This window comes from Balaenoptera borealis (assembly GCF_965194805.1).
Source record: "Balaenoptera borealis genome assembly, contig: HAP1_SCAFFOLD_42, whole genome shotgun sequence".
In the NCBI taxonomy this organism is placed as follows: Eukaryota; Metazoa; Chordata; class Mammalia; order Artiodactyla; family Balaenopteridae; genus Balaenoptera; species Balaenoptera borealis.
The window spans coordinates 766,140-782,870 of record NW_028124003.1 but is presented as its reverse complement, the minus strand read 5'-3'; positions in this window follow the sequence as shown (position 1 = coordinate 782,870).

The window sequence follows — 16,731 nt, the reverse complement described above, 5'->3', positions numbered from 1 at the left end:
AGGATGGCTCCCATTTCTCCATGGCCTGTCCTGCATTTCTGGTTTTGACATTTTTTTTAGTATGGCCCTTTTGACCGATGGGAAGCGAGACTTGTTTGTAGCGCTGATTTGCCTTTCCAGGTTACTTGGTTGGCCAAAAAGGGCGTATGCGTTTTTTCCTGAATATATTCAGGAAAAAACGCATACGCCCTTTTTGGCCAAGGGCATCATTGTCAACGATTTTCTGCTTTTCATGTGATTTAAAGGCGATTCGAATCTACCTCCTGAAATCTGTTTCCTGCAATTCTGCCTTGATTTCAAATCCTCTTCTTTGCCTTCCCTCAATATATTTGTGGATGAGAGTTATCATTTATAACTCTGCAGGTTTGTGAATTGCAGTGCCCTGAACCTCCATTTTACAACTCGCTTTTTAGGGAGCTGGCCGCAAAAGCGCAGGATGGCTTCAGGCCCTGTTCTGGTTCCGGGGGGCAGGCTGATCCTGTGGTTAATTCTTCTTCCTGATGGGAAAATAGAGTGACCTGTGCCTGTCCCAACACCAAGAGCTAGTCTCTCGTTGGTTCCACGTCTTCCCGTTCATCCTCAGGACAAATTGCAACCTGTACGGAACAGGAGGTTAAAGGTGCTGATGCTCCAAGGAGGGAGATTGCTAGTAAAGTGGCTGGAATGGCGAACCCGGTCACAAGCAGATGAGAAATGAGGTGCGTTTTAGAAACCTATCCCCATCACACGGTGTACCATCTTCTGGGTATCTCATGCATGTTTTCGATGTAGGAAGATGCCCTTGAACCTGGAGATTTGGGACCCATGCGATGGGTACCACGCAGTATTACTTTAAAGGGTCTGCGTTTGCTCACCCAACCTCACCAAACCTCTCAGCCGCAACAGTGTCCACCCTTATGTCTCATCCAGCTGTGCGTCTAGATATGGTCAATCCAGGTTGCATCACAGCCCCTGAACGCATTGTGTAAGAATTTCTCTCTCTTTCACTGTCTTTGTTTCATGGGTTTTTCAAAATAATTTATTTTTATAATGGGGTTTAGCTGCTTTTCACTGCTGTGTTTATGCCGCTTTTTACCCACTTGACACACTAACAGAGAGATATCAATACATAGGTTTTAAGATTATTACTAGTCAGATATATTCTTGTGTGGTGAATAGGGCGTGTTGAGTCCAGTTCTCTGAGCAAGGAGTAGGTCTTGTCTATTACATATTGGGTTTATGGAACGGTATCTGAGCTAATTTGAATCCCTTGTTTTATGTATCACCCCACCTCACCTTTCCCGTTAAGCAGCCATAGTGTGTTTTCTGCATGTGTGACTCTGTTCTGTTTTGTAATTCAGTTCAAGTGTAACGGTTTTTACATTCCCTCTATAAGTGATACCTTATGAGAAGTGTCCTTTTCTGTGTGACTTATTTCACTTAGAGTCGTCGTACCTAAATCCACTCATCATGCTGCTACTAGCCTTATGACATTGATTTCACGGCTGAGTGATATTCCATTGTACATAAGGACCACAACTTCTTTATCCATTTTTCTCTTTCCTGGGATATTGAAGGTGGAATGAAGTGGAGGTCCTTGTCAACAGAGCAGCCCTAAACTTTGGGGTGCTTGTGTCTTGCTGATTTTTAATTTTCCCAATTTATAACCCCATGAGTGGAAGTGCCCTATGCTCTCTAAGCTTTGTTTTTTAGATGTTTCAGGACTCACCGTACGCTTCTCCAGAGTGGCTGTTGGCAATTTACATCCCGCCCATCAGTGTAGCAAGGCTCCCATTTCTCCATGGCCTGTCCTGCATTTCTGGTTTTGACACTTTATTCAGCATGGCCTTTTTAACCGATGGGAAGCGAGACATCTTTGTAACGCTGATTTGCCTTTCCATGTTGCTTGGTTGGCCAAAAAGGGCGTATGCGTTTTTTCCTGAATATATTCAGGAAAAAACGCATACGCCCTTTTTGGCCAAGGGCATCATTGTCAACGTTTTGCCGCTTTTCATGTGCTTTAAAGGCGATTCGAATCTACCTCCTGAAATCTGTTTCCTGCAATTCTGCCTTGATTTCAAATCCTCTTCTTTGCCTTCCCTCAATATATTTGTGGATGAGAGTTATCATTTATAAGTCTGCAGGTTTGTGAATTGCAGTGCCCTGACCCTCCATTTTACAACTCGCTTTTTAGGGAGCTGGCCGCAAAAGCGCAGGATGGCTTCAGGCCCTGTTCTGGTTCCGGGGGGCAGGCTGAGCCTGTGGTTAATTCTTCTTCCTGATGGGAAAATAGAGTGACCTGTGCCTGTCCCAACACCAAGAGCTAGTCTTTCATTGGTTCCACGTCTTCCCGTTCATCCTCAGTACAAATTGCAACCTGTACGGAACAGGAGGTTAAAGGTGCTGATGCTCCAAGGAGGGAGATTGCTAGTAAAGTGGCTGGAATGGCGAACCCGGGCACAAGCAGATGAGAAATGAGGTGCGTTTTAGAAACCTTTCCCCATCACACGGTGTACCATCTTCTGGGTATCTCATGCATGTTTTCGATGTAGGAAGATGCCCTTGAACCTGGAGATTTGGGACCCATGCGATGGGTACCACGCAGTAATACTTTAAAGGGTCTGCGTTTGCTCACCCAACCTCACCAAACCTCTCAGCCGCAACAGTGTCCACCCTTATGTCTCATCCAGCTGTGGGTCTAGATATGGTCAATCCAGGTTGCATCACAGCCCCTGAACGCGTTGTGTAAGAATTTCGCTCTCTTTCACTGTCTTTGTTTCACGGGTTTTTCAAAGTAATTTATTTTTATAATGGGGTTTAGCTGCTTTTCACTGCTGTGTTTATGCCGCTTTACACCCACTTGACACACTAACAGAGAGATATCAATACATAGGTTTTAAGATTATTACTAGTCAGATATATTCTTGTGCGGTGAATAGGGCGTGTTGAGTCCAGTTCTCTGAGCAAGGAGTAGGTCTTGTCTATTACATATTGGGTTTATGGAACGGTATCTGAGCTAATTTGAAACCCTTGTTTTATGTATCACCCCACCTCACCTTTCCCGTTAAGCAGCCATAGTGTGTTTTCTGCATGTGTGACTCTGTTCTGTTTTGTAATTCAGTTCAAGTGTAACGGTTTTTACATTCCCTCTATAAGTGATACCTTATGAGAAGTGTCCTTTTCTGTGTGACTTATTTCACTTAGAGTCGTCGTACCTAAATCCAGTCATCATGCTGGTACTAGCCTTATGACATTGATTTCACGGCTGAGTGATATTCCATTGTACATAAGGACCACAACTTCTTTATCCATTTTTCTCTTTCCTGGGATATTTAAGGTGGAATGAAGTGGAGGTCCTTGTCAACAGAGCAGCCCTAAACTTTGGGGTGCTTGTGTCTTGCTGATTTTTAATTTTCCCAATTTATAACCCCATGAGTGGAAGTGCCCTATGCTCTCTAAGCTTTGTTTTTTAGATGTTTTAGGACTCACCGTACGCTTCTCCAGAGTGGCTGTTGGCAATTTACATCCCGCCCATCAGTGTAGCAAGGCTCCCATTTCTCCATGGCCTGTCCTGCATTTCTGGTTTTGACACTTTATTCAGCATGGCCTTTTTAACCGATGGGAAGCGAGACATCTTTGTAACGCTGATTTGCCTTTCCATGTTGCTTGGTTGGCCAAAAAGGGCGTATGCGTTTTTTCCTGAATATATTCAGGAAAAAACGCATACGCCCTTTTTGGCCAAGGGCATCATTGTCAACGTTTTGCCGCTTTTCATGTGCTTTAAAGGCGATTCGAATCTACCTCCTGAAATCTCTTTCCTGCAATTCTGCCTTGATTTCAAATCCTCTTCTTTGCCTTCCCTCAATATATTTGTGGACGAGAGTTATCATTTATAACTCTGCAGGTTTGTGAATTGCAGTTCCCTGAACCTCCATTTTGCAACTCGCTTTTTAGGGAGCTGGCCGCAAAAGCGCAGGATGCCTTCAGGCCCTGTTCTGGTTCCGGGGGCAGGCTGAGCCTGTGGTTAATTCTTCTTCCTGATGGGAAAATAGAGTGACCTGTGCCTGTCCCAACACCAAGAGCTAGTCTCTCATTGGTTCCACGTCTTCCCGTTCATCCTCAGGACAAATTGCAACCTGTACGGAGCAGGAAGTTAAAGGTGCTGATGCTCCAAGTAGGGAGATTGCTAGTAAAGTGGCTGGAATGGCGAACCCGGGCACAAGCAGATGAGAAATGAGGTGCGTTTTAGAAACCTTTCCCCATCACACAGTGTACCATCTTCTGGGTATCTCATGCATGTTTTCGATGTAGGAAGATGCCCTTGAACCTGGAGATTTGGGACCCATGCGATGGGTACCACGCAGTATTACTTTAAAGGGTCTGCGTTTGCTCACCCAACCTCACCAAACCTCTCAGCCGCAACAGTGTCCACCCTTATGTCTCATCCAGCTGTGGGTCTAGATATGGTCAATCCAGGTTGCATCACAGCCCGTGAACGCATTGTGTAAGAATTTCTCTCTCTTTCACTGTCTTTGTTTCATGGGTTTTTCAAAGTAATTTATTTTTATAATGGGGTGTAGCTGCTTTTCACTGCTGTGTTTATGCCGCTTTTTACCCACTTGACACACTAACAGAGACATATCAATACATAGGTTTTAAGATTATTACTAGTCAGATATATTCTTGTGCGGTGAATAGGGCGTGTTGAGTCCAGTTCTCTGAGCAAGGAGTAGGTCTTGTCTATTACATATTGGGTTTATGGAACGGTATCTGAGCTAATTTGAAACCCTTGTTTTATGTATCACCCCACCTCACCTTTCCCGTTAAGCAGCCATAGTGTGTTTTCTGCATGTGTGACTCTGTTCTGTTTTGTAATTCAGTTCAAGTGTAACGGTTTTTACATTCCCTCTATAAGTGATACCTTATGAGAAGTGTCCTTTGCTGTGTGACTTATTTCACTTAGAGTCGTCGTACCTAAATCCACTCATCATGCTGCTACTAGCCTTATGACATTGATTTCACGGCTGAGTGATATTCCATTGTACATAAGGACCACAACTTCTTTATCCATTTTTCTCTTTCCTGGGATATTGAAGGTGGAATGAAGTGGAGGTCCTTGTCAACAGAGCAGCCCTAAACTTTGGGGTGCTTGTGTCTTGCTGATTTTTCATTTTCCCAATTTATACCCCCATGAGTGGAAGTGCCCTATGCTCTCTAAGCTTTGCTTTTTAGACGTTTCAGGACTCACCGTACACTTCTCCAGAGTGGCTGTTGACAATTTACATCCCGCCCATCAGTGTAGCAAGGCTCCCATTTCTCCATGGCCTGTCCTGCATTTCTGGTTTTGACACTTTTTTCAGCATGGCCCTTTTGACCGATGGGAAGCGAGACATCTTTGTAGCGCTGATTTGCCTTTCCAGGTTGCTTGGTTGGCCAAAAAGGGCGTATGCGTTTTTTCCTGAATATATTCAGGAAAAAACGCATACGCCCTTTTTGGCCAAGGGCATCATTGTCAACGTTTTGCCGCTTTTCATGTGCTTTAAAGGCGATTCGAATCTACCTCCTGAAATCTGTTTCCTGCAATTCTGCATTGATTTCAAATCCTCTTCTTTGCCTTCCCTCAATATATTTGTGGATGAGAGTTATCATTTATAACTCTGCAGGTTTGTGAATTGCAGTGCCCTGAACCTCCATTTTACAACTCGCTCTTTAGGGAGCTGGCCGCAAAAGCGCAGGATGGCTTAAGGCCCTGTTCTGGTTCCGGGGGGCAGGCTGAGCCTGTGGTTAATTCTTCTTCCTGATGGGAAAATAGAGTGACCTGTGCCTGTCCCAACACCAAGAGCTAGTCTTTCATTGGTTCCACGTCTTCCCGTTCATCCTCAGTACAAATTGCAACCTGTACGGAACAGGAGGTTAAAGGTGCTGATGCTCCAAGGAGGGAGATTGCTAGTAAAGTGGCTGGAATGGCGAACCCGGGCACAAGCAGATGAGAAATGAGGTGCGTTTTAGAAACCTTTCCCCATCACACGGTGTACCATCTTCTGGGTATCTCATGCATGTTTTCGATGTAGGAAGATGCCCTTGAACCTGGAGATTTGGGACCCATGCAATGGGTACCACGCAGTAATACTTTAAAGGGTCTGCGTTTGCTCACCCAACCTCACCAAACCTCTCAGCCGCAACAGTGTCCACCCTTATGTCTCATCCAGCTGTGGGTCTAGATATGGTCAATCCAGGTTGCATCACAGCCCCTGAACGCATTGTGTAAGAATTCCTCTCTCTTTCACTGTCTTTGTTTCATGGGTTTTTCAAAGTAATTTATTTTTATAATGGGGTTTAGCTGCTTTTCACTGCTGTGTTTATGCCGCTTTTTACCCACTTGACACACTAACAGAGAGATATCAATACATAGGTTTTAAGATTATTACTAGTCAGATACATTCTTGTGCGGTGAATAGGGCGTGTTGAGTCCAGTTCTCTGAGCAAGGAGTAGGTCTTGTCTATTACATATTGGGTTTATGGAACGGTATCTGAGCTAATTTGAAACCCTTGTTTTATGTATCACCCCACCTCACCTTTCCCGTTAAGCAGCCATACTGTGTTTTCTGCATGTGTGACTCTGTTCTGTTTTGTAATTCAGTTCAAGTGTAACGGTTTTTACATTCCCTCTATAAGTGATACCTTATGAGAAGTGTCCTTTGCTGTGTGACTTATTTCACTTAGAGTCGTCGTACCTAAATCCACTCATCATGCTGCTACTAGCCTTATGACATTGATTTCACGGCTGAGTGATATTCCATTGTACATAAGGACCACAACTTCTTTATCCATTTTTCTCTTTCCTGGGATATTGAAGGTGGAATGAAGTGGAGGTCCTTGTCAACAGAGCAGCCCTAAACTTTGGGGTGCTTGTGTCTTGCTGATTTTTCATTTTCCCAATTTATACCCCCATGAGTGGAAGTGCCCTATGCTCTCTAAGCTTTGCTTTTTAGACGTTTCAGGACTCACCGTACACTTCTCCAGAGTGGCTGTTGACAATTTACATCCCGCCCATCAGTGTAGCAAGGCTCCCATTTCTCCATGGCCTGTCCTGCATTTCTGGTTTTGACACTTTATTCAGCATGGCCCTTTTGACCGATGGGAAGCGAGACATCTTTGTAGCGCTGATTTGCCTTTCCAGGTTGCTTGGTTGGCCAAAAAGGGCGTATGCGTTTTTTCCTGAATATATTCAGGAAAAAACGCATACGCCCTTTTTGGCCAAGGGCATCATTGTCAACGTTTTGCCGCTTTTCATGTGCTTTATAGGCGATTCGAATCTACCTCCTGAAATCTGTTTCCTGCAATTCTGCCTTGATTTCAAATCCTCTTCTTTGCCTTCCCTCAATATATTTGTGGATGAGAGTTATCATTTATAAGTCTGCAGGTTTGTGAATTGCAGTGCCCTGAACCTCCATTTTACAACTCGCTTTTTAGGGAGCTGGCCGCAAAAGCGCAGGATGGCTTCAGGCCCTGTTCTGGTTCCGGGGGGCAGGCTGAGCCTGTGGTTAATTCTTCTTCCTGATGGGAAAATAGAGTGACCTGTGCCTGTCCCAACACCAAGAGCTAGTCTTTCATTGGTTCCACGTCTTCCCGTTCATCCTCAGTACAAATTGCAACCTGTACGGAACAGGAGGTTAAAGGTGCTGATGCTCCAAGGAGGGAGATTGCTAGTAAAGTGGCTGGAATGGCGAACCCGGGCACAAGCAGATGAGAAATGAGGTGCGTTTTAGAAACCTTTCCCCATCACACGGTGTACCATCTTCTGGGTATCTCATGCATGTTTTCGATGTAGGAAGATGACCTTGAACCTGGAGATTTGGGACCCATGCGATGGGTACCACGCAGTATTACTTTAAAGGGTCTGCGTTTGCTCACCCAACCTCACCAAACCTCTCAGCCGCAACAGTGTCCACCCTTAGGTCTCATCCAGCTGTGGGTCTAGATATGGTCAATACAGGTTGCATCACAGCCCCTGAACGCATTGTGTAAGAATTTCGCTCTCTTTCACTGTCTTTGTTTCATGGGTTTTTCAAAATAATTTATTTTTATAATGGGGTTTAGCTGCTTTTCACTGCTGTGTTTATGCCGCTTTTTACCCACTTGACACACTAACAGAGAGATATCAATACATAGGTTTTAAGATTATTACTAGTCAGATATATTCTTGTGTGGTGAATAGGGCGTGTTGAGTCCAGTTCTCTGAGCAAGGAGTAGGTCTTGTCTATTACATATTGGGTTTATGGAACGGTATCTGAGCTAATTTGAATCCCTTGTTTTATGTATCACCCCACCTCACCTTTCCCGTTAAGCAGCCATAGTGTGTTTTCTGCATGTGTGACTCTGTTCTGTTTTCTGATTCAGTTCAAGTGTAATGGTTTTTACATTCCCTCTATCAGTGATACCTTATGAGAAGTGTCCTTTTCTGTGTGACTTATTTCACTTAGAATCGTTGTACCTAAATCCACTCATCATGCTGCTACTAGTCTTATGACATTGATTTCATGGCTGAGTGATATTCCATTGTACATAAGGACCACAACTTCTTTATCCATTTTTCTCTTTCCTGGGATATTGAAGGTGGAATGAAGTGGAGGTCCTTGTCAACAGAGCAGCCCTAAACTTTGGGGTGCTTGTGTCTTGCTGATTTTTCATTTTCCCAATTTATACCCCCATGAGTGGAAGTGCCCTATGCTCTCTAAGCTGTGTTTTTTAGATGTTTCAGGACACACCGTACACTTCTGCAGAGTGGCTGTTGGCAATTTACATCCCGCCCATCAGTATAGGATGGCTCCCATTTCTCCATGGCCTGTCCTGCATTTCTGGTTTTGACATTTTTTTTAGTATGGCCCTTTTGACCGATGGGAAGCGAGACTTGTTTGTAGCGCTGATTTGCCTTTCCAGGTTACTTGGTTGGCCAAAAAGGGCGTATGCGTTTTTTCCTGAATATATTCAGGAAAAAACGCATACGCCCTTTTTGGCCAAGGGCATCATTGTCAACGATTTTCTGCTTTTCATGTGCTTTAAAGGCGATTCGAATCTACCTCCTGAAATCTGTTTCCTGCAATTCTGCCTTGATTTCAAATCCTCTTCTTTGCCTTCCCTCAATATATTTGTGGATGAGAGTTATCATTTATAACTCTGCAGGTTTGTGAATTGCAGTGCCCTGAACCTCCATTTTACAACTCGCTTTTTAGGGAGCTGGCCGCAAAAGCGCAGGATGGCTTCAGGCCCTGTTCTGGTTCCGGGGGGCAGGCTGATCCTGTGGTTAATTCTTCTTCCTGATGGGAAAATAGAGTGACCTGTGCCTGTCCCAACACCAAGAGCTAGTCTCTCGTTGGTTCCACGTCTTCCCGTTCATCCTCAGGACAAATTGCAACCTGTACGGAACAGGAGGTTAAAGGTGCTGATGCTCCAAGGAGGGAGATTGCTAGTAAAGTGGCTGGAATGGCGAACCCGGGCACAAGCAGATGAGAAATGAGGTGCGTTTTAGAAACCTATCCCCATCACACGGTGTACCATCTTCTGGGTATCTCATGCATGTTTTCGATGTAGGAAGATGCCCTTGAACCTGGAGATTTGGGACCCATGCGATGGGTACCACGCAGTATTACTTTAAAGGGTCTGCGTTTGCTCACCCAACCTCACCAAACCTCTCAGCCGCAACAGTGTCCACCCTTATGTCTCATCCAGCTGTGCGTCTAGATATGGTCAATCCAGGTTGCATCACAGCCCCTGAACGCATTGTGTAAGAATTTCTCTCTCTTTCACTGTCTTTGTTTCATGGGTTTTTCAAAATAATTTATTTTTATAATGGGGTTTAGCTGCTTTTCACTGCTGTGTTTATGCCGCTTTTTACCCACTTGACACACTAACAGAGAGATATCAATACATAGGTTTTAAGATTATTACTAGTCAGATATATTCTTGTGTGGTGAATAGGGCGTGTTGAGTCCAGTTCTCTGAGCAAGGAGTAGGTCTTGTCTATTACATATTGGGTTTATGGAACGGTATCTGAGCTAATTTGAATCCCTTGTTTTATGTATCACCCCACCTCACCTTTCCCGTTAAGCAGCCATAGTGTGTTTTCTGCATGTGTGACTCTGTTCTGTTTTGTAATTCAGTTCAAGTGTAACGGTTTTTACATTCCCTCTATAAGTGATACCTTATGAGAAGTGTCCTTTTCTGTGTGACTTATTTCACTTAGAGTCGTCGTACCTAAATCCACTCATCATGCTGCTACTAGCCTTATGACATTGATTTCACGGCTGAGTGATATTCCATTGTACATAAGGACCACAACTTCTTTATCCATTTTTCTCTTTCCTGGGATATTGAAGGTGGAATGAAGTGGAGGTCCTTGTCAACAGAGCAGCCCTAAACTTTGGGGTGCTTGTGTCTTGCTGATTTTTAATTTTCCCAATTTATAACCCCATGAGTGGAAGTGCCCTATGCTCTCTAAGCTTTGTTTTTTAGATGTTTCAGGACTCACCGTACGCTTCTCCAGAGTGGCTGTTGGCAATTTACATCCCGCCCATCAGTGTAGCAAGGCTCCCATTTCTCCATGGCCTGTCCTGCATTTCTGGTTTTGACACTTTATTCAGCATGGCCTTTTTAACCGATGGGAAGCGAGACATCTTTGTAACGCTGATTTGCCTTTCCATGTTGCTTGGTTGGCCAAAAAGGGCGTATGCGTTTTTTCCTGAATATATTCAGGAAAAAACGCATACGCCCTTTTTGGCCAAGGGCATCATTGTCAACGTTTTGCCGCTTTTCATGTGCTTTAAAGGCGATTCGAATCTACCTCCTGAAATCTGTTTCCTGCAATTCTGCCTTGATTTCAAATCCTCTTCTTTGCCTTCCCTCAATATATTTGTGGACGAGAGTTATCATTTATAACTCTGCAGGTTTGTGAATTGCAGTTCCCTGAACCTCAATTTGGCAACTCGCTTTTTAGGGAGCTGGCCGCAAAAGCGCAGGATGCCTTCAGGCCCTGTTCTGGTTCCGGGGGCAGGCTGAGCCTGTGGTTAATTCTTCTTCCTGATGGGAAAATAGAGTGACCTGTGCCTGTCCCAACACCAAGAGCTAGTCTCTCATTGGTTCCACGTCTTCCCGTTCACCCTCAGGACAAATTGCAACCTGTACGGAGCAGGAAGTTAAAGGTGCTGATGCTCCAAGTAGGGAGATTGCTAGTAAAGTGGCTGGAATAGCGAACCCGGGCACAAGGAGATGAGAAATGAGATGCGTTTTAGAAACCTTTCCACATCACACGGTGTACCATCTTCTGGGTTTCTCATGCATGTTTTCGATGTAGGAAGATGCCCTTGAACCTGGAGATTTGGGACCCATGCGATGGGTACCACGCAGTATTACTTTAAAGGGTCTGCGTTTGCTCACCCAACCTCACCAAACCTCTCAGCCGCAACAGTGTCCACCCTTATGTCTCATCCAGCTGTGGGTCTAGATATGGTCAATCCAGGTTGCATCACAGCCCATGAACGCATTGTGTAAGAATTCCTCTCTCTTTCACTGTCTTTGTTTCATGGGTTTTTCAAAGTAATTTATTTTTATAATGGGGTTTAGCTGCTTTTCACTGCTGTGTTTATGCCGCTTTTTACCCACTTGACACACTAACAGAGACATATCAATACATAGGTTTTAAGATTATTACTAGTGAGATATATTCTTGTGCGGTGAATAGGGCGTGTTGAGTCCAGTTCTCTGAGCAAGGAGTAGGTCTTGTCTATTACATATTGGGTTTATGGAACGGTATCTGAGCTAATTTGAAACCCTTGTTTTATGTATCACCCCACCTCACCTTTCCCGTTAAGCAGCCATAGTGTGTTTTCTGCATGTGTGACTCTGTTCTGTTTTGTAATTCAGTTCAAGTGTAACGGTTTTTACATTCCCTCTATAAGTGATACCTTATGAGAAGTGTCCTTTGCTGTGTGACTTATTTCACTTAGAGTCGTCGTACCTAAATCCACTCATCATGCTGCTACTAGCCTTATGACATTGATTTCACGGCTGAGTGATATTCCATTGTACATAAGGACCACAACTTCTTTATCCATTTTTCTCTTTCCTGGGATATTGAAGGTGGAATGAAGTGGAGGTCCTTGTCAACAGAGCAGCCCTCAACTTTGGGGTGCTTGTGTCTTGCTGATTTTTCATTTTCCCAATTTATACCCCCATGAGTGGAAGTGCCCTATGCTCTCTAAGCTTTGCTTTTTAGACGTTTCAGGACTCACCGTACACTTCTCCAGAGTGGCTGTTGACAATTTACATCCCGCCCATCAGTGTAGCAAGGCTCCCATTTCTCCATGGCCTGTCCTGCATTTCTGGTTTTGACATTTTTTTCAGCATGGCCCTTTTGACCGATGGGAAGCGAGACATCTTTGTAGCGCTGATTTGCCTTTCCAGGTTGCTTGGTTGGCCAAAAAGGGCGTATGCGTTTTTTCCTGAATATATTCAGGAAAAAACGCATACGCCCTTTTTGGCCAAGGGCATCATTGTCAACGTTTTGCCGCTTTTCATGTGCTTTATAGGCGATTCGAATCTACCTCCTGAAATCTGTTTCCTGCAATTCTGCCTTGATTTCAAATCCTCTTCTTTGCCTTCCCTCAATATATTTGTGGATGAGAGTTATCATTTATAAGTCTGCAGGTTTGTGAATTGCAGTGCCCTGAACCTCCATTTTACAACTCGCTTTTTAGGGAGCTGGCCGCAAAAGCGCAGGATGGCTTCAGGCCCTGTTCTGGTTCCGGGGGGCAGGCTGAGCCTGTGGTTAATTCTTCTTCCTGATGGGAAAATAGAGTGACCTGTGCCTGTCCCAACACCAAGAGCTAGTCTTTCATTGGTTCCACGTCTTCCCGTTCATCCTCAGTACAAATTGCAACCTGTACGGAACAGGAGGTTAAAAGTGCTGATGCTCCAAGGAGGGAGATTGCTAGTAAAGTGGCTGGAATGGCGAACCCGGGCACAAGCAGATGAGAAATGAGGTGCGTTTTAGAAACCTTTCCCCATCACACGGTGTACCATCTTCTGGGTATCTCATGCATGTTTTCGATGTAGGAAGATGACCTTGAACCTGGAGATTTGGGACCCATGCGATGGGTACCACGCAGTATTCCTTTAAAGGGTCTGCGTTTGCTCACCCAACCTCACCAAACCTCTCAGCCCCAAGAGTGTCCACCCTTATGTCTCATCCAGCTGTGGGTCTAGATATGGTCAATCCAGGTTGCATCACAGCCCCTGAACTCATTGTGTAAGAATTTCTATCTCTTTCACTGTCGTTGTTTCATGGGTTTTTCAAAGTAATTTATTTTCATAATGGGGTTTAGCTGCTTTTCACGGCTGTGTTTATGCCGCTTTACACCCACTTGACACACTAACAGAGAGATATCAATACATAGGTTTTAAGATTATTACTAGTCAGATATATTCTTGTGCGGTGAATAGGGCGTGTTGAGTCCACTTCTCTGAGCAAGGAGTAGGTCTTGTCTACTACATATTGGGTTTATGGAACGGTATCTGAGCTAATTTGATACCCTTGTTTTATGTATCACCCCACCTCACCTTTCCCGTTAAGCAGCCATAGTGTGTTTTCTGCATGTGTGACTCTGTTCTGTTTTGTAATTCAGTTCAAGTGTAACGGTTTTTACATTCCCTCTATCAGTGATACCTTATGAGAAGTGTCCTTTTCTGTGTGACTTATTTCACTTAGAATCGTCGTACCTAAATCCACTCATCATGCTGCTACTAACCTTATGACATTGATTTCATGGCTGAGTGATATTCCATTGTACATAAGGACCACAACTTCTTTATCCATTTTTCTCTTTCCTTGGATATTTAAGGTGGAATGAAGTGGAGGTCCTTGTCAACAGAGCAGCCCTCAACTTTGGGGTGCTTGTGTCTTGCTGATTTTTCATTTTGCCAATTTATATCCCCATGAGTGGAAGTGCCCTATGCTCTCTAAGCTTTGTTTTTTAGATGTTTCAGGACTCACCGTACACTTCTCCAGAGTGGCTGTTGGCAATTTACATCCCGCCCATCAGTGTAGCAAGGCTCCCATTTCTCCATGGCCTGTCCTGCATTTCTGGTTTTGACACTTTTTTCAGCATGGCCCTTTTGACCGATGGGGAGCGAGACTTCTTTGTAGCGCTGATTTGCCTTTCCAGGTTGCTTGGTTGGCCAAAAAGGGCGTATGCGTTTTTTCCTGAATATATTCAGGAAAAAACGCATACGCCCTTTTTGGCCAAGGGCATCATTGTCAACATTTTGCCGCTTTTCATGTGCTTTAAAGGCGATTCGAATCTACCTCCTGAAATCTGTTTCGTGCAATTCTGCCTTGATTTCAAATCCTCTTCTTTGCCTTCCCTCAATATATTTGTGGACGAGAGTTATCATTTATAACTCTGAAGGTTTGTGAATTGCACTGCCCTGAACCTCCATTTTACAACTCGCTTTTTTGGGAGCTGGCCGCAAAAGCGCAGGATGGCTTCAGGCCCTGTTCTGGTTCCGGGGGGCAGGCTGAGCCTGTGGTTAATTCTTCTTCCTGATGGGAAAATAGAGTGACCTGTGCCTGTCCCAACACCAAGAGCTAGTCTCTCGTTGGTTCCCCGTCTTCCCGTTCATCCTCAGGACAAATTGCAACCTGTACGGAACAGGAGGTTAAAGGTGTTGATGCTCCAAGTAGGGAGATTGCTAGTAAAGCAGCTGGAATGGCGAACCCGGGCACAAGGAGATGAGAAATGAGGTGCGTTTTAGAAACCTTTCCCCATCACACGGTGTACCATCTTCTGGGTTTCTCATGCATGTTTTCGATGTAGGAAGATGCCCTTGAACCTGGAGATTTGGGACCCATGCGATGGGTACCACGCAGTATTACTTTAAAGGGTCTGCGTTTGCTCACCCAACCTCACCAAACCTCTCAGCCCCAAGAGTGTCCACCCTTATGTCTCATCCAGCAGTGGGTCTAGATATGGTCATTCCAGGTTGCATCACAGCCCCTGAACGCATTGTGTAAGAATTTCTAACTCTTTCACTTTTGTTGTTTCATGGGTTTTTCAAAGTAATTTATTTTCATAATGGGGTTTAGCTGCTTTTCACTGCTGTGTTTATGCCGCTTTACACCCACTTGACACACTAACAGAGAGATATCAGTACATAGGTTTTAAGATTATTACTAGTCAGATATATTCTTGTGCGGTTAATAGGGCGTGTTGAGTCCAGTTCTCTGAGCAAGGAGTAGGTCTTGTCTATTACATATTGGGTTTATGGAACGGTATCTGAGCTAATTTGATACCCTTGTTTTATGTATCACCCCACCTCCCCTTTCCCGTTAAGCAGCCATAGTCTGTTTTCTGCATGTGTGACTCTGTTCTGTTTTGTAATTCAGTTCAAGTGTAACGGTTTTTACATACCCTCTAAAAGTGATACCTTATGAGAAGTGTCCTTTTCTGTGTGACTTATTTCACTTAGAATCGTCGTACCTAAATCCACTCATCATGCTGCTACTAACCTTATGACATTGATTTCATGGCTGAGTGATATTCCATTGTACATAAGGACCACAACTTCTTTATCCATTTTTCTCTTTCCTGGGATATTGAAGGTGGAATGAAGTGGAGGTCCTTGTCAACAGAGCAGCCCTAAACTTTGGGGTGCTTGTGTCTTGCTGATTTTTAATTTTCCCAATTTATAACCCCATGAGTGGAAGTGCCCTATGCTCTCTAAGCTTTGTTTTTCAGATGTTTCAGGACTCACCGTACGCTTCTCCAGAGTGGCTGTTGGCAATTTACATCCCGCCCATCAGTGTAGCAAGGCTCCCATTTCTCCATGGCCTGTCCTGCATTTCTGGTTTTGACACTTTATTCAGCATGGCCTTTTTAACCGATGGGAAGCGAGACATCTTTGTAACGCTGATTTGCCTTTCCATGTTGCTTGGTTGGCCAAAAAGGGCGTATGCGTTTTTTCCTGAATATATTCAGGAAAAAACGCATACGCCCTTTTTGGCCAAGGGCATCATTGTCAACGTTTTGCCGCTTTTCATGTGCTTTAAAGGCGATTCGAATCTACCTCCTGAAATCTGTTTCCTGCAATTCTGCCTTGATTTCAAATCCTCTTCTTTGCCTTCCCTCAATATATTTGTGGATGAGAGTTATCATTTATAACTCTGCAGGTTTGTGAATTGCAGTGCCCTGAACCTCCATTTTACAACTCGCTTTTTAGGGAGCTGGCCGCAAAAGCGCAGGATGGCTTCAGGCCCTGTTCTGGTTCCGGGGGGCAGGCTGAGCCTGTGGTTAATTCTTCTTCCTGATGGGAAAATAGAGTGACCTGTGCCTGTCCCAACACCAAGAGCTAGTCTTTCATTGGTTCCACGTCTTCCCGTTCATCCTCAGTACAAATTGCAACCTGTACGGAACAGGAGGTTAAAGGTGCTGATGCTCCAAGGAGGGAGATTGCTAGTAAAGTGGCTGGAATGGCGAACCCGGGCACAAGCAGATGAGAAATGAGGTGCGTTTTAGAAACCTTTCCCCATCACACGGTGTACCATCTTCTGGGTATCTCATGCATGTTTTCGATGTAGGAAGATGCCCTTGAACCTGGAGATTTGGGACCCATGCGATGGGTACCACGCAGTAATACTTTAAAGGGTCTGCGTTTGCTCACCCAACCTCACCAAACCTCTCAGCCGCAACAGTGTCCACC